At 42.9% G+C, this 18,280-nt stretch overlaps 1 non-coding gene across 1 annotated transcript; it reads right to left on the reverse strand.

Annotated features, from left to right (window-relative positions):
- Positions 1-5,600: 5,600 nt before the first annotated feature.
- Positions 5,601-5,707, reverse strand: LOC117655314 (U6 spliceosomal RNA). The gene has a single exon (XR_004588628.1). It is a non-coding gene; the product is annotated as a U6 spliceosomal RNA (small nuclear RNA).
- Between the last annotated feature and the right edge of the window lie 12,573 nt (positions 5,708-18,280).

The following is an 18,280-nucleotide window of genomic DNA, read 5'->3' on the forward strand; positions in this document are numbered from 1 at the left end:
TACCCAAAAGTGATAATTGCAATTTCCCCCATTTTTCCAAGTCCAGTTTTATTTTTTGAACCAGAGGTGTATAGTTATCTTCTTTCAGAGCTGAGCTTCTTGCTGATATCCATATCCCTAAATATATATATATATATATTTACTATTTGTAGGTCTAATTCCTTTTCTAATTCTTTCTTCTGCGTTTCTGTTAAATTTTTGACCAACATTTTAGTTTTCCCTTTATTCAATTTATATCCAGCTACCTCCCCATACTTTCCTATTTCCTCCAATATTCTTGGGCCATTTCTAAAGGTTCCTCTATGATAAGTACTACGTCAACCCCAAAAGCCTGTATCTTATACTCCTCTCTCCTAATCTTTAATCCTTTTATTTTACTGTTTTTTCTAATTCTATTTAATAAGGTTTTTAATATCAAGATGAATAGCAGTGGTGATAATGGGCACTTTTGTCTTACACCTTTCTTAATTTGAAATGTATTTGTTATATCCCCATTTATTATTATTCTTGTCCTTTGTAATTTGTAAAACTGTTTCTATCATTTTCTCAAAATTGGTTCTGAATTTCATTATTTTAATCTGTTCAATCATAAATTGCCAATTAAGATTATCAAAAGCTTTTTGAGCATCTAGGAATACAAGAGCCATTTGCTTCTCCAAGTTGGCTTCATAATATTCGAGGGTATCCACAACTATTCTTTTATTTATTTATTTATTTATTTATTTATTTATTTATTTATTTATTTATTTATTTATTTATTTATTTATTTAAATTTATATACCGCCCTTCTCCTGAAGGACTGAGGGCGGTGAACAGCCAAAGGTAAACACACAGAATACAAAAATTTAAGAACAGTTTAAAAAACATATTAAACAATTTTGGCCCAACAATTAAAATACCCCTTTTAAAATTAAAATTAAAATTAAGCAATTGGAGAAGTTAGGCCAGCCCGGCTTGTTGAGATAAAAAAGTCTTGAGGGCCCGGCGGAAAGTACGTAAATCCAGAATCCTCCGTATCTCCGGGGGGAGCTCGTTCCAGAGGGCAGGTGCTCCCACAGAGAAAGCTCTCCCCCTGGGGGCGCCAGTCGACATTGTTTGACCAATGGCACCCTGAGGAGCCCCTCTCTGTGGGAGCGTACTGGCCGGTGGGAGGCTCTCGGTGGCAGAAGGCGGTCTCATAGGTACCCAGGTCCTAAGCCATGGAGGGCTCTAAAGGTGGTCACCAATACCTTGAATCGCACCCGGAGGACCACCGGAAGCCAGTGCAGCTCGCGCAGGAGAGGTGTTACAGGGGAGCGCCATGACGCTCCCACAATCATCCGCGCGGCCGCATTCTGGACCAGTTGGAGCCTCCGGGTGCTCTTCAAGGGGAGCCCCATGTAAAGAGCATTACCGTAGTCCAGGCAGGAGTGAGAGGGCATGAGTGACCGTGCGCAAGGAGTCCCGATCCAGAAAGGGACGCAACTGGCAAATCAGGCGAACCTGATAGAAAGCCCCCCTGGCCATGTCCGTCACATGTACTTCTAAGGGCAGCCGTGCATCCAGGAGGACACCCAAGTTGCGAGCCCTCTCCGTGGGGGCCAACGACTCACCCCCAATAATCAGAGATGGCACAGTTGACTATATCGGGACGCCGGAAGCCACAGCCACTCGGTCTTGGAAAGGTTGACCTTGAGCCTGTTTCTCCCCATCCAGATCCACACGGCCTCCAGACACCGGGACATCACGTCAAGGGCATCATATTATTCCTCATTTGTCTATCTGGTAAGAACCCATTCTGATCCGGGTGTATAATGAAATTTAATATTCTTTTCAGTCTTTCCGCAATTATGTTCATGAAAATTTTATAATCTGTGTTTAAAAGGGAGATCGGTCTGTAATTTTTAATTTGTTTTTGGTCTGTACCTTCTTTCTGAAGTAATGTAATATATGCTTCCCTCCACGATTCTGGTATTTTTGCTTCCAATTGGGCCGCATTACATATCTCCAGTAATTTTGGTGTTATTATTTCGTCTAATTTTTTGTAAATTTCTCCTGGGAGACCATCCGGGCCTGATGTTTTGTTATTTTTTTTTATTGAAAAGTTTTACAGAAAAGAAAAAGATTTCCCCCCCACCCTTTCCCTCCCCTCATCCCACCCTCCCCCCCTGACTTCCCAGAGCAAAATACAAGGTATTTCAGTTAACAATCATAAGCTAAATTAACCTATCTATCCTTAGACTACTAAATCCCCCCTGAAACCTTAACTCCACTATAGATAACATAATACTTCTAATACTTAACATTCATTCATAAGCTATTTGATATTTTCTTGTCTGATACTTATTTCGAATATAATCAATCCATCTTCTCCATTACGATACGTATCTTTCTTGTGTATAGTCCTTCAAATACGCTGAAATTTTCGCCATTTCTGCTAAATTCGTTACTTTCAGTATCCACTCTTCAATAGTAGGCAAAGAGTCCTTCTTCCAATATTGTGCTACCAACAGCCTGGCTGCTGATATTAAGTTCAAGATCAATTTAGTCTCTAATAGTGTACAATCCGTCGTTATACCCAGTAGAAACAATTGAGGAGTAAATTTCAACCTTTTTTTCAGAATGTTTTGCATCAACCACCAAATTTTTATCCAAAATGCCTTGATTTTCTTACAAGTCCACCATATCTGATAATAAGTTGCATCATCACATTCACATCTCCAGCATTTAGCTTGCAAATTCGGGTACATACATGATAATTTTTTAGGATCTAAGTGCCATCTATAAAACATTTTATAAAAATTCTCTCTCAAATTTTGTGCTTGCGTAAATTTAACATTTCTAACCCAAATCTTTTCCCATGTGTCCATCATCACTGGTTCCTGAAAGTTTTGTGCCCATTTTATCATACAATCCTTAACCAATTCCGTTTCTGAATCTATTTCCAATAATGCATTATACAACCTTTTAATATGCATTTGACTTTGATCTCTAATCTGTTTTACCAAGTTTTCCTCATTTTGCATGACACCAATTTTCTGATCTTCCCTCCATCTAGCTTGAAACTGACCATACTGAAACCAATTATAAATTATCCCTTCTTCTTTTAATACATCTAAAGATTTCACTTGCAGCACCCTTTCCATAAAAAGAAGCTCTTTATATGTAATCACTTCTGTTTTTTGTTCTATAGTTATATTTTCTATTGCATGTCTGGGATTTGCCCATATAGGTATCTTATAATTTAGCTTGTATTGATACTTTTTCCAAACCCTCAGCAACGCATTTCTAAGTATATGACCCTTAAACACTTTATCCACTTTTTTTCATATAACAAATAAGCATGCCATCCATATAACAAATTATAACCTTCTATATTTAACATTATCTCTTCAGTTAAGTTAAACCAATCGCTGATTTGTGATAAAACAGCTGCTTCATAATACAATCTTAAATTAGGCATTTTAAGACCTCCTCTCTCACGTACATCCTGTATAATTTTCAGTTTCACTCTTGGTTTCTTCCCGCCCCAAATAAAAGTATTAACCCCTTTCTGCCACTCCCTCAAGTTTCCATCTTTCTTAAGCACTGATATCATTTGAAACAAAAATAAAAACCTAGGTAATACATTCATTTTTATTGCTGCTATCCTTCCCAGTAGAGATAGTTGTCGCTTTTTCCAATTATCCATTTCTTTCTGCACTTTTTGCCAAAGAACTTCATAATTGTTTTTAAATAATTTCGTGTTTGAGGCTGCAATATATACTCCTAGGTATTTAACCTTTTAAACTATTTCAAACCCCATTATTCTCCCTAAATCTTCTCTTTGAGATATGGACATGTTTTTAGTTATCATCTTCGTTTTATGTTGATTTACTTTAAATCCAGATACCTTACCATATTGACCTATTATGTCCAATATATATGGAGCTGCTTCTATAGGTTGAGATAAAGTAACAACCAAGTTATCTGCAAACGCTCTTAATGTATAATCTTGGTGTCTAATTACAATTCCTTTTATTTTATCAGAGTCACGTATCTTATTCAACAAAACTTCTAGAGTTAAAATAAACAACAATCGAGACAAGGGATAGCCCTGCTTTGTACCTTTCTCAATTTTAAAAACATTTGTTAAGCCTCCATTAACTATTATTTGTGCTGTTTGTTCCTGATATATTGCTCTAATTGATTGTATAAAATACTCTCCAAAGTGCATTTTTCTATTATCTTAAACAAAAATTGCCAGTTCAATCGATCAAATGCTTTCTCTGCATCCGAAAATATAAACACTGCAGAGACCTGGTTGTTTTTTTTCCAAATATTCCAATAAATTTACAATTTGTCTAACATTATATTTCATTTGCCTCCCTTTTATAAAACCTGATTGATCATTATGAATTGTTTGTTGCATAACTGGCATTAATCTATTCGCTAATATCTTGGCAAAAAGTTTATAGTCAGTGTTCAAAAGTGATATTGGCCTAAAATTTTCAGGTTTGGTACAGTTTTGATCTTCCTTCAGGATCAGTGAAACAAAAGCTGTTCTCCAAGAGGGTGGGACTCCTCCGCCTAATTGAATTTTACAAAATAATGCTCTAAGCGGTTCTACCATTTCAAACTGTAAATTCTTGTAATAAACAGCTGTTAATCTATCTGTTCCCGGAGCTTTCCCTATTTTTAACTGCTTAATTGCTGCAATAATCTCCTGAGGAGATTAGGAGGAGATCAGGAGGCTGATTCAATCCTTCCCTCTGCTCTAATGTTAATTCAGGAATATTCTCTTCCTTTAAGTATCTATCTATATCTATGCCTTGTATTGAGTCACTAGCATATAACTTTGTATAAAATTCTAAAAAAACCTTTTTGATCATATTCTGTTGGTAAACTTCCTTACCTCTAAATTCTATCTTACCAATAACTCGTGATTTCTGTTTTTTCCTCAACACATAGGCCAACCACCTGCCTGGTTTATTGGCATTACAAAATGTATTGTGTTTAGCATATTGTAAACTAGTTGCCACTTGATCAGCCATTAACATATTAAATTGCTCTCGTAGTATATTTATTGTTTCTTTTGCTTTCTTATCTCCTGGATTAAGTATAAGTAATTGTTCTTTCTTTTTTATTTCTTCCTCTATCTCTTTCCGTTTCTTTTGTTGTTTCAATCTATGTTTATTATTCATATGTATTAAAGTTCCCCTCATATAGGCCTTACTAGCATCCCAAACCATTTCCATAGAAGTACCCTTATGCATATTAATAGCAAAAAATTCTTTCATTTGGTTTTAAAATTCATTCACATTTTCTTCATATCTAAATAAATTTTCATTTAGCCTCCAAGACCTCCTTTCTCCCCTCCCCTCTCCTGTTCCATTTCCACCCAAACCAGACTATGATCAGTTAGATCAGTTCTTGGACATATCTTCGTCTTCTTCACCCTAGAAATAAAATCATTTGTGGTTAGTATAAAATCAATCCTGGAAAAGGATTGATGTCTATCAAAAAAAAAAATGTAAAGTCTCTCTCCTCCACATTGCGTTCTCTCCAAATATCTCTCAGTTCTATGTCTTCCATCATATCAAAAAAGGATTTAGGTAATTTCGCATGGGTTGAGATCTTTGAAAAATATGGAACGCTTCACGAATTTGCGTGTCATCCTTGCGCAGGGGCCATGCTAATCTTCTCTGTATCGTTCCAATTTTAGTATATGTGCTGCCGAAGCGAGCACATGTTTTGTTATTTTTAAGTTTCAAAATTGCCATTCTTAGTTCTTCGATTGTAATTTCTTTGTTTAACCTTTCTCTCTCCTCCTCTCCTACTAGTGGGAACTTTTCCTCCTGTAAATATTCTTCAATCTTTTCTGTTAATATGTCCTCCTTATTATAGAGCTCTGTATAGTATTCTTGGGCAATTTTCATTTTATCCTCTTTTTTGTTCTGTAGGTTTCTCTTCGTGTCTTCCAGTTGTTGAATGATCCGCCTTTCATATTCTTTCTTTAATTTATAGGCCAACCATCTACCCATCTTGTTTGTGTTCTAAAAATAATATTGTTTAGATTGTCTAAGTTTATTTGCCATTTCCTCCTGGTCTAATATATTCATTTTATGCCTCAGTACTGTCAATTTCTCTTTAACCATTTTGTCTCCTGGGCTTAGTTGGAATTTCTTTTCCATGTTTCCAATTTCTTCCTGGAGAATGTTATGTGCCTTTCATTTTTCTTTGTTTTTATGTGCATTGTCTGTTATTGCTATCCCCCTTAAGTAAGCTTTCATTGTATCCCATAGATTAGTTAGGGAGGTATGTTGCTTTTTGTTTTCTTTAAAAAATAATCTCAGTTCTCCCATTATCTTTTCTATATATTTCTCCTCTCTTAAAGTTGTAAATTTAGTCTCCATTTCCTAATCTTCTTTCTTTTTGGGATCCTCCATTTTACTTCCCGGGGGTTATGATCTGCCCATATGTTGGGATTAATTTCTACTGTTTCCATTTCCAATCCTAATTCTTTATTTGCCCATAACATATCTATTCTGGACCATGATGTTTGGGGGTTAGAGTAGAAAGTATACTTTCTCTCATTTGGGTGTAGGGTCCTCAAATATCTATTAAATTTAATTCTTTTATCATGTTGAAAAAGGTTTTAGATAGTTGTCCCTTTTTTATTATTATTATCTTTGCCACACTTATAATCTTTTTCTGTGTCTATTATCCCGTTAAAGTCCCCCACGATACAAATATTTCTGTATTCCATTTTAATTATCCGTTCATGTAATTTTTAATAATATTTTCCCTGATTTTTATTGGGGGCATAAATGGCTACTAGTAATATTGGTAAATTTCCTCTCTTTACTTCTATCATTAATGTTCTTCCTTTGGGATCTGCATATTTTTGTTCAGCGACAATCCGTCCCTTAATATATATTGCTACCTCCCCTTTCCCCCCCCCCACTAGCACTGTGTATGCTTTCCCTAATTTACTATATTCTAGGTATCTTTCATCTTGTTTCCATATGTGAACTTCCTGGAGGCATATTATGTCTATGTTTTGTTTGGCTAATTTTGTAAATATCTGTCTCGTCTTTTAGTCTTGTTCAATCCGTTTATGTTAATCGATAATAATTTCCAACCTTCCATTTTTTGGGTTTCCTAACAGGAGATAGTATTTTTTTTTTATTTTTTTATTAACGATAATCAAACATACATATACAAACATACACATATAAAAACAAACTATATAATAAACAAACTGTACACTAAAATCAAGTCATGCAACTTGAGCTTTGTGAATGGAGCTACATCGGTAATTTGTATATCCATATATCTATGTATCTCTCTCTATATATATCCTTCATTATATATCGATATTTATGTAATGATATTAATTTTGGTTCTTCATTTTTGTGTCCTTGAGTGGTATTCCCTTATTTTGTCTTCTTTTTCTCTAACCAATCGTACCATTTTTGCCAAATCAAATAGTAATCTGAGTCTTCTTTTTCTTGAATTTCTTTGGTAAGTCTGTCCATCTCCGCACATTCCAATGTTTTTTGTATTGTTCTCTCTTCTGATGGTGTGTCTTCCAATTTCCACATTTGTGCGAAAGTAATTCTGGCTGCTGTAAGAATGTGTATTATCAAATACTGTATTTCTTTTTTGTAGTCTTTTGTCAATATTCCTAATAAATAAGTTTCTGGTCGAAGAGGCACTTTCTGTGTAGTAATTTCTTCCAGTTGTTTTTGGATCATGTTCCAGAATGTTTTAACCTTTGGGCATGACCACCACATGTGGTAATAGGTCCCTTTGTATGTTTTACATTTCCAACAGTTCTGTGTGGTGTTTGGGAACATCTTTGCCAGACGTGCAGGGGGGAGGTGCCACCTGTAGAACATCTTGTATGTGTTTTCTTTGTAAGGTACGGACATTGTCAATTTGGTGTTTACTTTCCATATTCTCTCCCAATTTTCTAATTTGATATTGTATCCAAAATTCTTGGCCCACGTAATCATATTTTCCTTCACTACTTCTTTCTCTAATTTGTATTTTAATAAATAATTATATATTTTGGTTATTAATTTATCATCAGATTGTAGTATAATTTTGTCTAATTCATTCCATTCTTTTTGGATTCCAAATTTTTCCCTATCCATTTTATATCTTGATTTGTATTGTGTGCCTGTTGTGCTAGAATATCTAGTGTCAGCCCTCCAGGGGTGCACTTAATAGTAACTCTGAGTTTGCACAGTGTTGGATCAGGCACAGGAAAAGAAGACGCGACCAGCGTGGTCCATTCAGTACCTTTATTAAGTATAGAATAAGACTGGCGGCTGCGCTACCGGAGCTCTCCTTTTAAGTGCTCCCGGCAAGTCACACTGCCCAGAGACAGCGATTTGAATTTCCCGCCGGTGGATTAGCCAATCCTCATGGGGCCTGCGGGTTCCACGAAGTGCCCGGGGCCCACATGGGTAAGGGATCCATAGCATAACGGTCCCCTCTGTTCTGCCCCAGCTGCTGTCTGTTCACATGGCTCTTCTCCTTGTCTCTCAAGGGCCATGGTTGTGGTTGGTCTGAACCACGTATCACCTCCCCCAGGGATGAAGCACAGGCCTCTTGGATATGATATTCTTCATCCACCTGAGACCGGCCCTGCCTCTCTTCTGGCCTGAATTTGGGACTAGCCAAATGGAGCCTGCTCTCAGACCCTCCTCCTGCTACAGCCCCACCTTGCCATGTGGCTGAAGGATCCAGTCCCGGCGCCCATGACTGCCATGAAGGCGCATCCCGAAAACTCGCCTCTCCAAACCACTCTCTTAATATATCCATGGTGGTCGCTCCAGGCCTGGTGGAGTGTCTCCACTCCCCCTCCTCATCCTCGGCCCATTGCCTTTCCCTCCAGCCTTAGAACTGAGCCCCTGAGGGGGGGTGTAGGTGCTCTAAGACCAGTTTTTCCCATCAGAGCCACCAATGTCCAGAAGTGGATTGTGAAACACCTGCCCCATGTGCGTTCTGGTCCTCCAGCACCTCCTCCGTACGGTTTTCCCATTGTTTTGGCCAGACCACAGGTTCTCCGCTATCAGCTGGTGTCTCCACTACCTTCTCTTCATCCTCCGCTACAGTCGGCTCTGTTGGCGATGCCCCATCCATCGTGCCCTCCGCCATGCTTCACTGGGGTTTTCACTCACCATACTAGACTGTAGTTAAGTGGAGCACCAACTTTCTCTCAGCTCCGCTAGGCTGCTGGTGCAGAATCCCAGGAAAGACAAGACGCCAATGCTTCAGTCGATAAACCTGATTTATTTCTCTGCTACACAACGGCTTCTAGTCAGCGCCGGAACGATAACATGAACAAAGTTGGCACTGAGGGCATCCACCCCTCAGTTCCGCTTTATAGTTCCGCCCTTTTCTAATTGCTTGCTTGCATGTGTTCGTAATCCCTGTAAACTGGAAGGTTTTTGAATCTGCCACCGGTGCAATTCAGTGCGGTTGCAGGGTTATGATGTCATTGGGGCTTCATTGCTTTTGGCTGGCTGCTATCCGACATGAGCTGCTCCAAACCCTAACACTATCCTTGCTACATCCCACCACTGGTGTGTATAATACCTAGCCGCCTAATATCACCTCCTACCATCACCTATGCCAGCGACCCCTCCCGCATCACCTATTATTCTCCTGTCAAGATGTCAGGGTGTCGAGTGTTGCGGCGGACGTCCTTATAAGGATATAACATTTCTCCCCTCCTAGTTAGCAAACTGTCAATCAATCTTAATAAAAGTCACATAACCGTGCAGGTACGCCGGACGACTGGTCGTCCTAGTTGGTCTGCGCAGTCTCACTTGCTCTTCGCTGCCAACTCGGACGGACGGGGCTCCTGTGTCTCTCAGCTCTCTCCCTGGACCCGGACTGGGCTCAGCCATTGAGTGTGCGGGGCCCACCCCAGCGCCTCCGGCCGGGCTTTAAACCTCAGACTGCTGGTTATGCTGGTCTTCTTCCCGCCCTGGGTCTTGGTTTATCTCACTGCGTGGATCGGTGGGAGACTTCTGAATCCTGGTAAGTCTCTGGTGTTTCCTTCCATCTCTCCGTCCGCCTGGGTTCCGCAGACCGGTTGGGGTTCTGGTCCTCGTTGTTGTGGATGTGCCTTGTGTTGGTGACCTTGGGTTTTGGCCGACTGTGGCCGTTGTTGTTGTTGTTGCTCATGTTGGTCAACCTCACCGGGCTGGTGCAGGCCTCCCTGGTCTGGGTGGCGGAGGCCCTCTTCACTGGGGTGGTGTCAGCTTATCTTGCCAGGGAGGCGGTGGCTGTCCTTGTCGGGGTGTTGCGGGACTGCCTCAACGGGGTGGTGGAGGTCTCCCTCACTGGGGTGGCGCTGGCTGACCTCGCCGGAGCATTGCAGAACTCCCTCCCTTGAGTGTCCCCGGTCTACTGGAAGGCGGTGGTAGAGGTCTCCCTTGCTGGGGTGGTGCAGGCTGACCTCGCCCGAGTGTTGTGGGGTTCCCTCTTTTGGTTGTCCCCAGTCTACTGCCTTATTGTGGTAGTGGTCTTCCTCAATGTGGGCTTGACCGTCGCTCTCGCTGAGTTGCTGGGGTTCGCCCTCGTGAGGAAGTCGCTGGTCTACTCCTTGAGATCGTTGCTGCCGTTGTTGGTTGGATTGCCACCGGTCCACCTCGACGGGGTGTCTTAGGTCTACCTCAGTGGGGTGTGGTAGGCCTACCTCATCTGGATGTTGCAGGCCTCCCTCAGTGGAGTGTTGCAGGTCTACTTCACCAGGGTGTCACAGGTCTACCTCCCTGGGGTGTTGCAGGTTGGCTTTGTCCTACTTCCCTCCACCTTTTCCGGAGCTGGTCGATGTGACGTCTACAGACCTGTCCATCTTCCAGCTCCACTCTGTAGGATTTCAGGCCGGTTATGCTCTTTATCTTCCCCTTTAGCCACTTCAGAGAGCCGTGGAAATTCAGGGCGAAAACCAGATCTCCTGTGGTGAAGGCGCGAAGTGGGCGGCTGGCAGTTGCTGTTGCCTCAGGGTTATACTGTGGGTGTAGCTGGTCCAAGGGTGACCTTAGTCTTCTGCCCATCAACAGTTCAGCTGGGTGGTGGCAGGTGGCGTGATGTGCTGGGTGAGGAGGAAGTTGTCCATTCTTTCCTGTCAATCACCCGTGCCCATCTTGGTGAGCGCCTCCTTGGTGAGCCTCACCATTCTCTCTACCTGCCCATTTCCAGCTGGTCTGTAGGGTGCCGAGAGGGCATGGCAGATGCCCTGTCCGGCCAGGAACTCCTCCATGGTTTTGGACGCAAGTTATCAGAAACTAGGACATCCGGCAGCCGTGTGTTGCGAATAGGCACCGGAGTGCCCTGATGGTGGCTTCGGAAGTGGTAGATGCCATGGGAAACGACCTCTAGCCACTTGGAGAATGTGTCCACGACTATTAGGAGGTACTGCCCTTGCATCGGACCCGCGAAGTCAATGTGCACCCTCGCCCAGGGGCTGCTAGGTGTCTCCCACTCCGATGGTTGGGCCTGAGCAGGGGTGGGGTGTACTTCTTGCCACGGGTCACATCTGGAGACCCATTCTTCGATGTCTTTGTCCAGGGATGGCCACCAGACATAACTCCGTGCCAGTCCTTTCATTTGCACAATGCCGGAGTGCCCGTTGTGGACGGTTTCCAGCGTCTTCCGTTGCAAGGTGCTGGGAATCAGCACTCAGTCTCCTCATAGAAGGCAGCCTTTCATCGTGGACAGCTCCTGCTGCTTCCGTGCGAATGGGCTGAATTTCTCTGCCGCCTTTTCTGTTGGCCAGCCTCGCAGGACCCAGGATCTGACTTGTTTGAGAATTGGGTCTTTCTGGGTATGGGCTGCCACATCTGCAGATGTGACTGGGCAGTTCCTGTCGGCGTCGATGTAGAAGAGGCTGAGGGTGGGTGCAGGGTCTTCCACTGGGTCTTTGGATGGGCATCTGCTTAGCACATCTGTGTTTCCTATGGATTTTCCAGGTTTGTAGACCAGTCTGTAGGAATACCCGGCTAGGAAAATTGCCCATCTTGTCATTCTGGGTGACATGGGTGGGTTTGTCCAACGCAAGTAGTCCCAGCAATGGCTTGTGGTCTGTAATTATTGTGAAACTCCTGCCGTATAGATACTTGTGGAAACGCTTGGTGCCTGCAACAATAGCCAATGCTTCCTTGTCCAGTTGGCTGTAGTTTCTTTCTGTGCTGGACATAGTCTTTGAAAAATAGGCAATAGGAGCTTCGGAGCTGTTTGGCAGTTCATGGCTGAGCACTGGTCCGACCCCATAGGGTGAAGCATCGCAGGTCAATTGGAGAGGGAGCGTCTCATGATACTGCATGAGTACGCTGTCCGAGGAGAGTAGTTTCTTAATGGCTCAGAAAGCTGCTTCTTCCTCTTCCTCCCATTTCCAGGGAGCCGCTTTCCCCAGCAGGTGATGGAGTGGCTCCGGGGTTGTGGCTTTCTGTTTTAGGAAAACACTATAAAAATTGAGTAATCCTAAAAACGCCTGAAGTTCTGCTTTGTTTTTTGGGCTGGGAGCTTTGTGAATTGCCTTAACCTTGTTTTTGGTGGAGTGGATGCCCGTGCCATCAATGATATACCCCAGGAACTCAACCTCCTGGACTCCGATGATGCACTTGTCTCTTCGGACTCACAAACCCTTCTCCTTGAACCACTGCAGGACATGTCTGAGCCGTTCAATTAGTTGGGCCTTTGAGTCTCCCAAGATCAATACGTCATCAAAGTATGGCACCACCCCTGGAATGCCTTGGAGAAGGCGTTCCATCATGGTTTGGAAGATGCCCAGGGCTGTGCTGACTCCAAATTGGAGCCGGTTACATTTAAACGTGCCCCTATGGGTGACGATTGTTTGAGCCTCCGCCGTTTTTTCATCCACTGGCAGTTGCTGGTAAGCCTGGGCCAGATCCAGTTTCACGAATATTGACCCGCTCCCAAGTGAATGCAGCAGATGTTGCACCACTGGAACCGGGTATGCGCTCTGTTGCAACGCCTTATTGATGGAACTCTTATAGTCAGCACAGATGTGCACTGATCCATCATGCTTCATTGGGGTCACAATGGGGGTTTCAATTCCAATACGCCCTGGGCGATTAACTTATCTAATTGTTCATCTACCTTGGGCCGCAAGGCGAATGGAACCCGGCAGGGCTTGAGCCGAATTGGTGTGATTGTTTTATCTAAATTAAATGAGATGGGTTTTCCCACAAATTTCCCCAGTTTACCATCGAAGACTTCCTTGAACTCTTCGATAATGTTGTCGAGTTCATCCTGCCGAATTTGGTGGATCCCTCCAATTGAGAGCCCTAGTCGCTTGAACTACTCCACTCCTAGCAGGTTCGGGAGGCTGTGCTCCACGATGGTGATGGGCAGGTTGCCATGGAACTTGTTGTAGGAGACTTGCAGGAAGGCTCTTCCTAGGATTCCGATGGGATTCCCTCCAAAATCGACGAGTCTCTAACGCAGGGGTTTCAGCTCCTTTTTGCTGATGTCGGGTTTCAGACGCTTCAGCTGGTGCCAGTCCATTATGGAGTAGATCGAGCCCGAGTCTACCTCCATTGAACATGGCATCCCCTCACGTGGACGGTCACATGGAACTTGGTGGCATCATCCGCGTTGGTGTGGGCGATGGTTGTCTGATGGACCGCTCCGCTCCTGGAGAATTCGTCCTCCCCACGTCTGGATTGGCCAGAGGACTGTTTGGATGACCTCTGGTAATCTTTCCGGATTTCACGGTTTCGGTGCTTGGGTGGGTCGGGAGCCGGGTCGGCGGCTCTGCAAGCCTCTGCGATGTGCCCCCTCTTCAGGCAGTGTCTGCAGGTGGCATCTCTCCATTGGCATGATGCCCTGGCATGATCTCCTCGGCAGTTATCACAACGTTCTCCCCGATCGCCATTTTGTGCAGTTTCCTGCCTCAGTGGTCTGGCAACTTTGTGGATGGCCATCTCCTCCTCTGACTCAGATGCAGCTGTGGAGTCGTCCGTTGAACTTTGGGGGTCTTCTGGATTTTGTGCACTGCCTTCCCTTTCAGCATCGCAGCTGCCACTTTTTCCGACATCTCTGCCGCTGTGGCTTCCTCCAACGCATCTTTGAGCAACAGCTTTTTCCTGCTCAGGAATTTCTACTGGAGGGCCCTGTCTCTCAAACCAAACATGATACGGTTGCTGATGGCATTGTTGATGTTGTCAAACTTGCAATTTGCTGCGATTTGACGAAGCGCGGCCACAAAATCTTTTATGGATTCACCTTCCTTCTGGTCCCTCTGGTGGAAGGTGAATCTGTTGGCGACTGGAGTCCCCGTAGGAGCATAGTGCTCTTGCAGTACTTGTTGCAGGTCTGCCCACGACATCTCGATGTCCCTTGGTGCCATGAGATCAACGGCCATCTCCGGGACCTCGGAGCAGCAGTGGACCAGGAACAGGGCTCTTCTGCGGTCGTCGTCCAGCTCTCTGAAGTTGTTGCCCCTCAGGAATTAGCGGAACCTGATCATGTAGGACTTCCATTTCTCCTTTCCCGGTCTGAGCAATGTGGTTTCTGGTGCTGCCATGCTGCTGGTGGCTTTGGCTTCAGTGACTTCAGCTCTTTGTTCAGATGCTGGTGTCTTACAAGGATCGTCACTCTGATTCTTGAATCCTTCATCGCCAGTGTTGGATCAGGCGCAGGAAAAGAAGATGCGACCAGCGTGGTCCATTCAGTACCTTTATTAAATATAGAATAAGACTGGCGGCTGCACTGCCGGAGCTCTCCTTTTAAGCGCTCCCGGCAAGTCGCACCACCCAGAGACAGCGATTTGAATTTCCCACCAGTGGATTAGCCAATCCCCGGCAGACGTCCTTATAAAGACATAACACACAGCAGATCTCTACCCATCAGGTACAGTGGGGATTGGGGGACAAATGGTTAAGCAATGATCTGGAGAGATCATTGGGCTGACCCATCATTGGGCTGACCTCTCCCTCAGTTCATTGATAAATTCAATGGGGATTATTTTCCCTCCCACCCTGATGATGATGTCCCTTTCCCCTGGGACTGCTTATCCTTTGAAAGGAGATTTTGTAATAAGACATGATGTGTCCCAGTGTCCACAAGGCACTCATATATCCTCCCTCCTATCGTAATTGTAAGAAGGGGTTTGCCTTCTGGGCCATTCCTTAAAGGAATATCAAGGCTGGTGAAGGTGGACTGAAATTCTGTTGGCTCCTCTACTAGTCAGGGTGTTTGGAGGTCATCATCACATTGCACCTGATGAGGTCATTCTGAGCCTCACCTAGCCCTCTTAGAGCTTCCTGATATCAATGACCAGAATCTTCTATAGAGTCCTCTATAGAGTCTTCTGCACTGCATGGTCTCCTTTTTCTTTTTAATAAATATTTTTATTAAACATATTTCATTATTTTATATCATATGTACAATTTTTACAGCATTCTAGCATCGATAATACACATATATACAAAACATATATAACATTCCATATTCTTTCTTTAACTACACTGCTCAAAAAAATAAAGGAAACACAAGCAGAAGACATCCGAGATCTGAATGAATAAAATAGCCATGGCCACCTGGTCATGTGACCGGGTGGCCATGGCTATGTGTATAGGGACTACTCAGAAGGCTGAAAAAAGTCATTTCTGACAGGTCCTCGCACTTTTGACTGGTCCTCACACTTATGATCATCCTCACATTTATGCCCGTGCAGTATTCTTAACAACCGTGTCACTCATTTCACAACTGCCTCTCTTCACCATGGTAACAAGATAGGGCAAAAATGTAAAATGTGAGGACAGTTTAGTCATTTCAATTAAATTTACAATTTCTATATTTCCTTTTTGCCATATTTATTCCTCATCTATTTTTTTAAAAAACCAATATTACCCTTCATCCTCATCTCTAATCTCTTTTTTTTTTAGGAGATTAATCTAGTTTACAGAGCTTTAATAATTTACTGAGGTGAACATTTGATTATTAAGATTAAAGAAAATAGACATTTAAAATGCAGCAGCTAAATACTGTAACATACTTTTTTTCTCCTCCCTCTCCCGCTCATTGCCACACTTAATGACAAGCAACAATTTGCTATTCATGTCTTGAGTTTCAAAACATGTTAACTGGTCAAGCCAAGTTAAGCCAATTCAGAAGAGGTTCCTCAAGTGCCATTGCATTAAAGATTCAAGAGATTTTTATTTATTTATTTTATTCAGTTTATATGCCGCCCTATTTCCCAATGGACTCAGGGCGGCTCACAATAATAAAAACACAAGCCACAATACAAAATAAAATCTAAAATCTAAAAAATTTAAAATTTAACCCTTAAAACCCCCCATTAGACCAGGTCAAGCGATTTAAAAAGCCAAGTTTTTAATTCACGACGGAAGGTGCAAAGGTCAGGCGCTAATCGGAGCTCCAAGGAAGTTGATTCCAGAGAGTGGGCACACCCACCGAGAAGGCCCTACCCCTGGGGGCTGCCAGCTGGCACTGTCTAGCTGCCGGCACCCTGAGCAGGCCCTCTCAATGGGCGCAAACTGGGCGATGGGATATTATTGCTGGCTGTAGGTGGTCTGCCAAATATCCTGGGCCTAAGCCATGTAGGGCTTTATAGGTCATCACCAAAACCTTGAATCTCACCGGGAGAGCAACCGGTAACCAATGCAAGCCGCGCAGGAGTGGTGTAACATGGGAGTATCAGGATTCTCCCATCACAACCCGCGCGGCTGCATTTTGCACCAGCTAAAGCCTCTGAGTGGTCCTCAAGGGCAGCCCCATGCAGAGAGCGTTGCAGTAATCAAACTGTGAGGTGACCAGTGCATGAGTAACTGTGCGTAGGGCATCTTGGTCCAAGTAGGGATGCAACTGGTGCACCAGACATATCTGGGCGAATGCCCCCCTGGTCACGGTCGTTATATGATCTTCTAAGCTCAACTGTGAATCCAGGAGGATGCCCAAGTTGCGCACCCTGTCTACATACTGATGATACCTCACCCCAAAACCTTGGATGATCTCCCCTAGTGGCTTCATATATTGAACAGGAGGGGCGAGAGGACCAACCCCTGGGGCACCCCACAAGTGAGGGGCCTCGAGGTCAATCTCTGCCCCCCCCAACACCGCTTGCGTTTGACCCGAGAGGTAGGAAGAGAACCACCGTAAAACAGTGCCCCCCACTCCCAACCCCTCGAGGCGACGCAGCAAGATACCACCCTCATCTCTAATCTTAATCAAATTAAGCTACATTCGGTGTATAACACGCACCTAAATTTTCACCCCCTTTTGGGGGGTAAAAAGGTGCGTCTTATACTCTGAAAAATACGGTAATCATTGTTTCTTTTACAACTTCCTCCTCCATTTTATGTCTTATTAGAAACTTATATAATTTTGTAATAAATTTTCCTTCTGTTCCCAATAAAATTTTATCCAACTCCAATTGTTTTTCATATATGCCGAATTGTTTTTGATCTTTTTTTAGTCTTGTTTTGATTTGCAGGTAGGGCCACCATTCTATATTTACTCCTTGTGTTTTCAACGTTTGTACTGATTTTAATTCTCCTTTCTCGTCTAAAATTTCTGAGTATCTTACCGTTTTACTGAGGTCTATTGTATTTGGGTGTGTCATTGCCTCCATTATTGATAGCAAATTTGGGATTTTCATATAGTGGTGTTTTTTAATCTTTACCCAGACATTGTATAGAGAATTCCTTATTATATGCCTCTGAAAATATGAATGTGTTTTATTTTTACCTTCCCATAGAAACTCCCATGGTTCCTACTATCTTGTAACAGCTTAAATTTAATGCGAGGTTTTCTACCTGCCCATATAAATTTAGATATTATTTTGTTTATTTGCTCGAAAAAATTATTTTCTAATCTTACTGTTTGAAAAAGGTATAGCAGTTTGGGTAATATGTTCATTTTAATTGTTGAAATTCTGCCAATTAGTGATATCTGTAATTTGTTCCAATTTTCCAAATCTTTTTGTATTTATTTTATCAGTGTATTATAATTATCCTCTTTTATCATACTACATTTTGCTGACAGCCATATTCCCAGGTATTTAATTTTTTTAATTCTTAAAATTTCCATTTTCTCCTCTAGTTCTTCATTTTGTCTTTTGGTTAAATTTTTGATTATTATTTTAGTTTTCTCTTTATTTATTTTGAGCCCCGCCACTTTGCCAAATTGGTTTATATCCTGTAATTGTCAAACCCCCACACGCTGCAGCGCTAAGGCAAAAGAAAGAACTCAAACGTCAGCTTCTGCGTGTGTGAATCCTTTAATTCGTCCTGCGCACAATGATGCCGGT

This window comes from Pantherophis guttatus, chromosome 4, assembly GCF_059756535.1.
Source record: "Pantherophis guttatus breed Tessera chromosome 4, ASM5975653v1, whole genome shotgun sequence".
Classification (NCBI taxonomy): Eukaryota; Metazoa; Chordata; class Lepidosauria; order Squamata; family Colubridae; genus Pantherophis; species Pantherophis guttatus.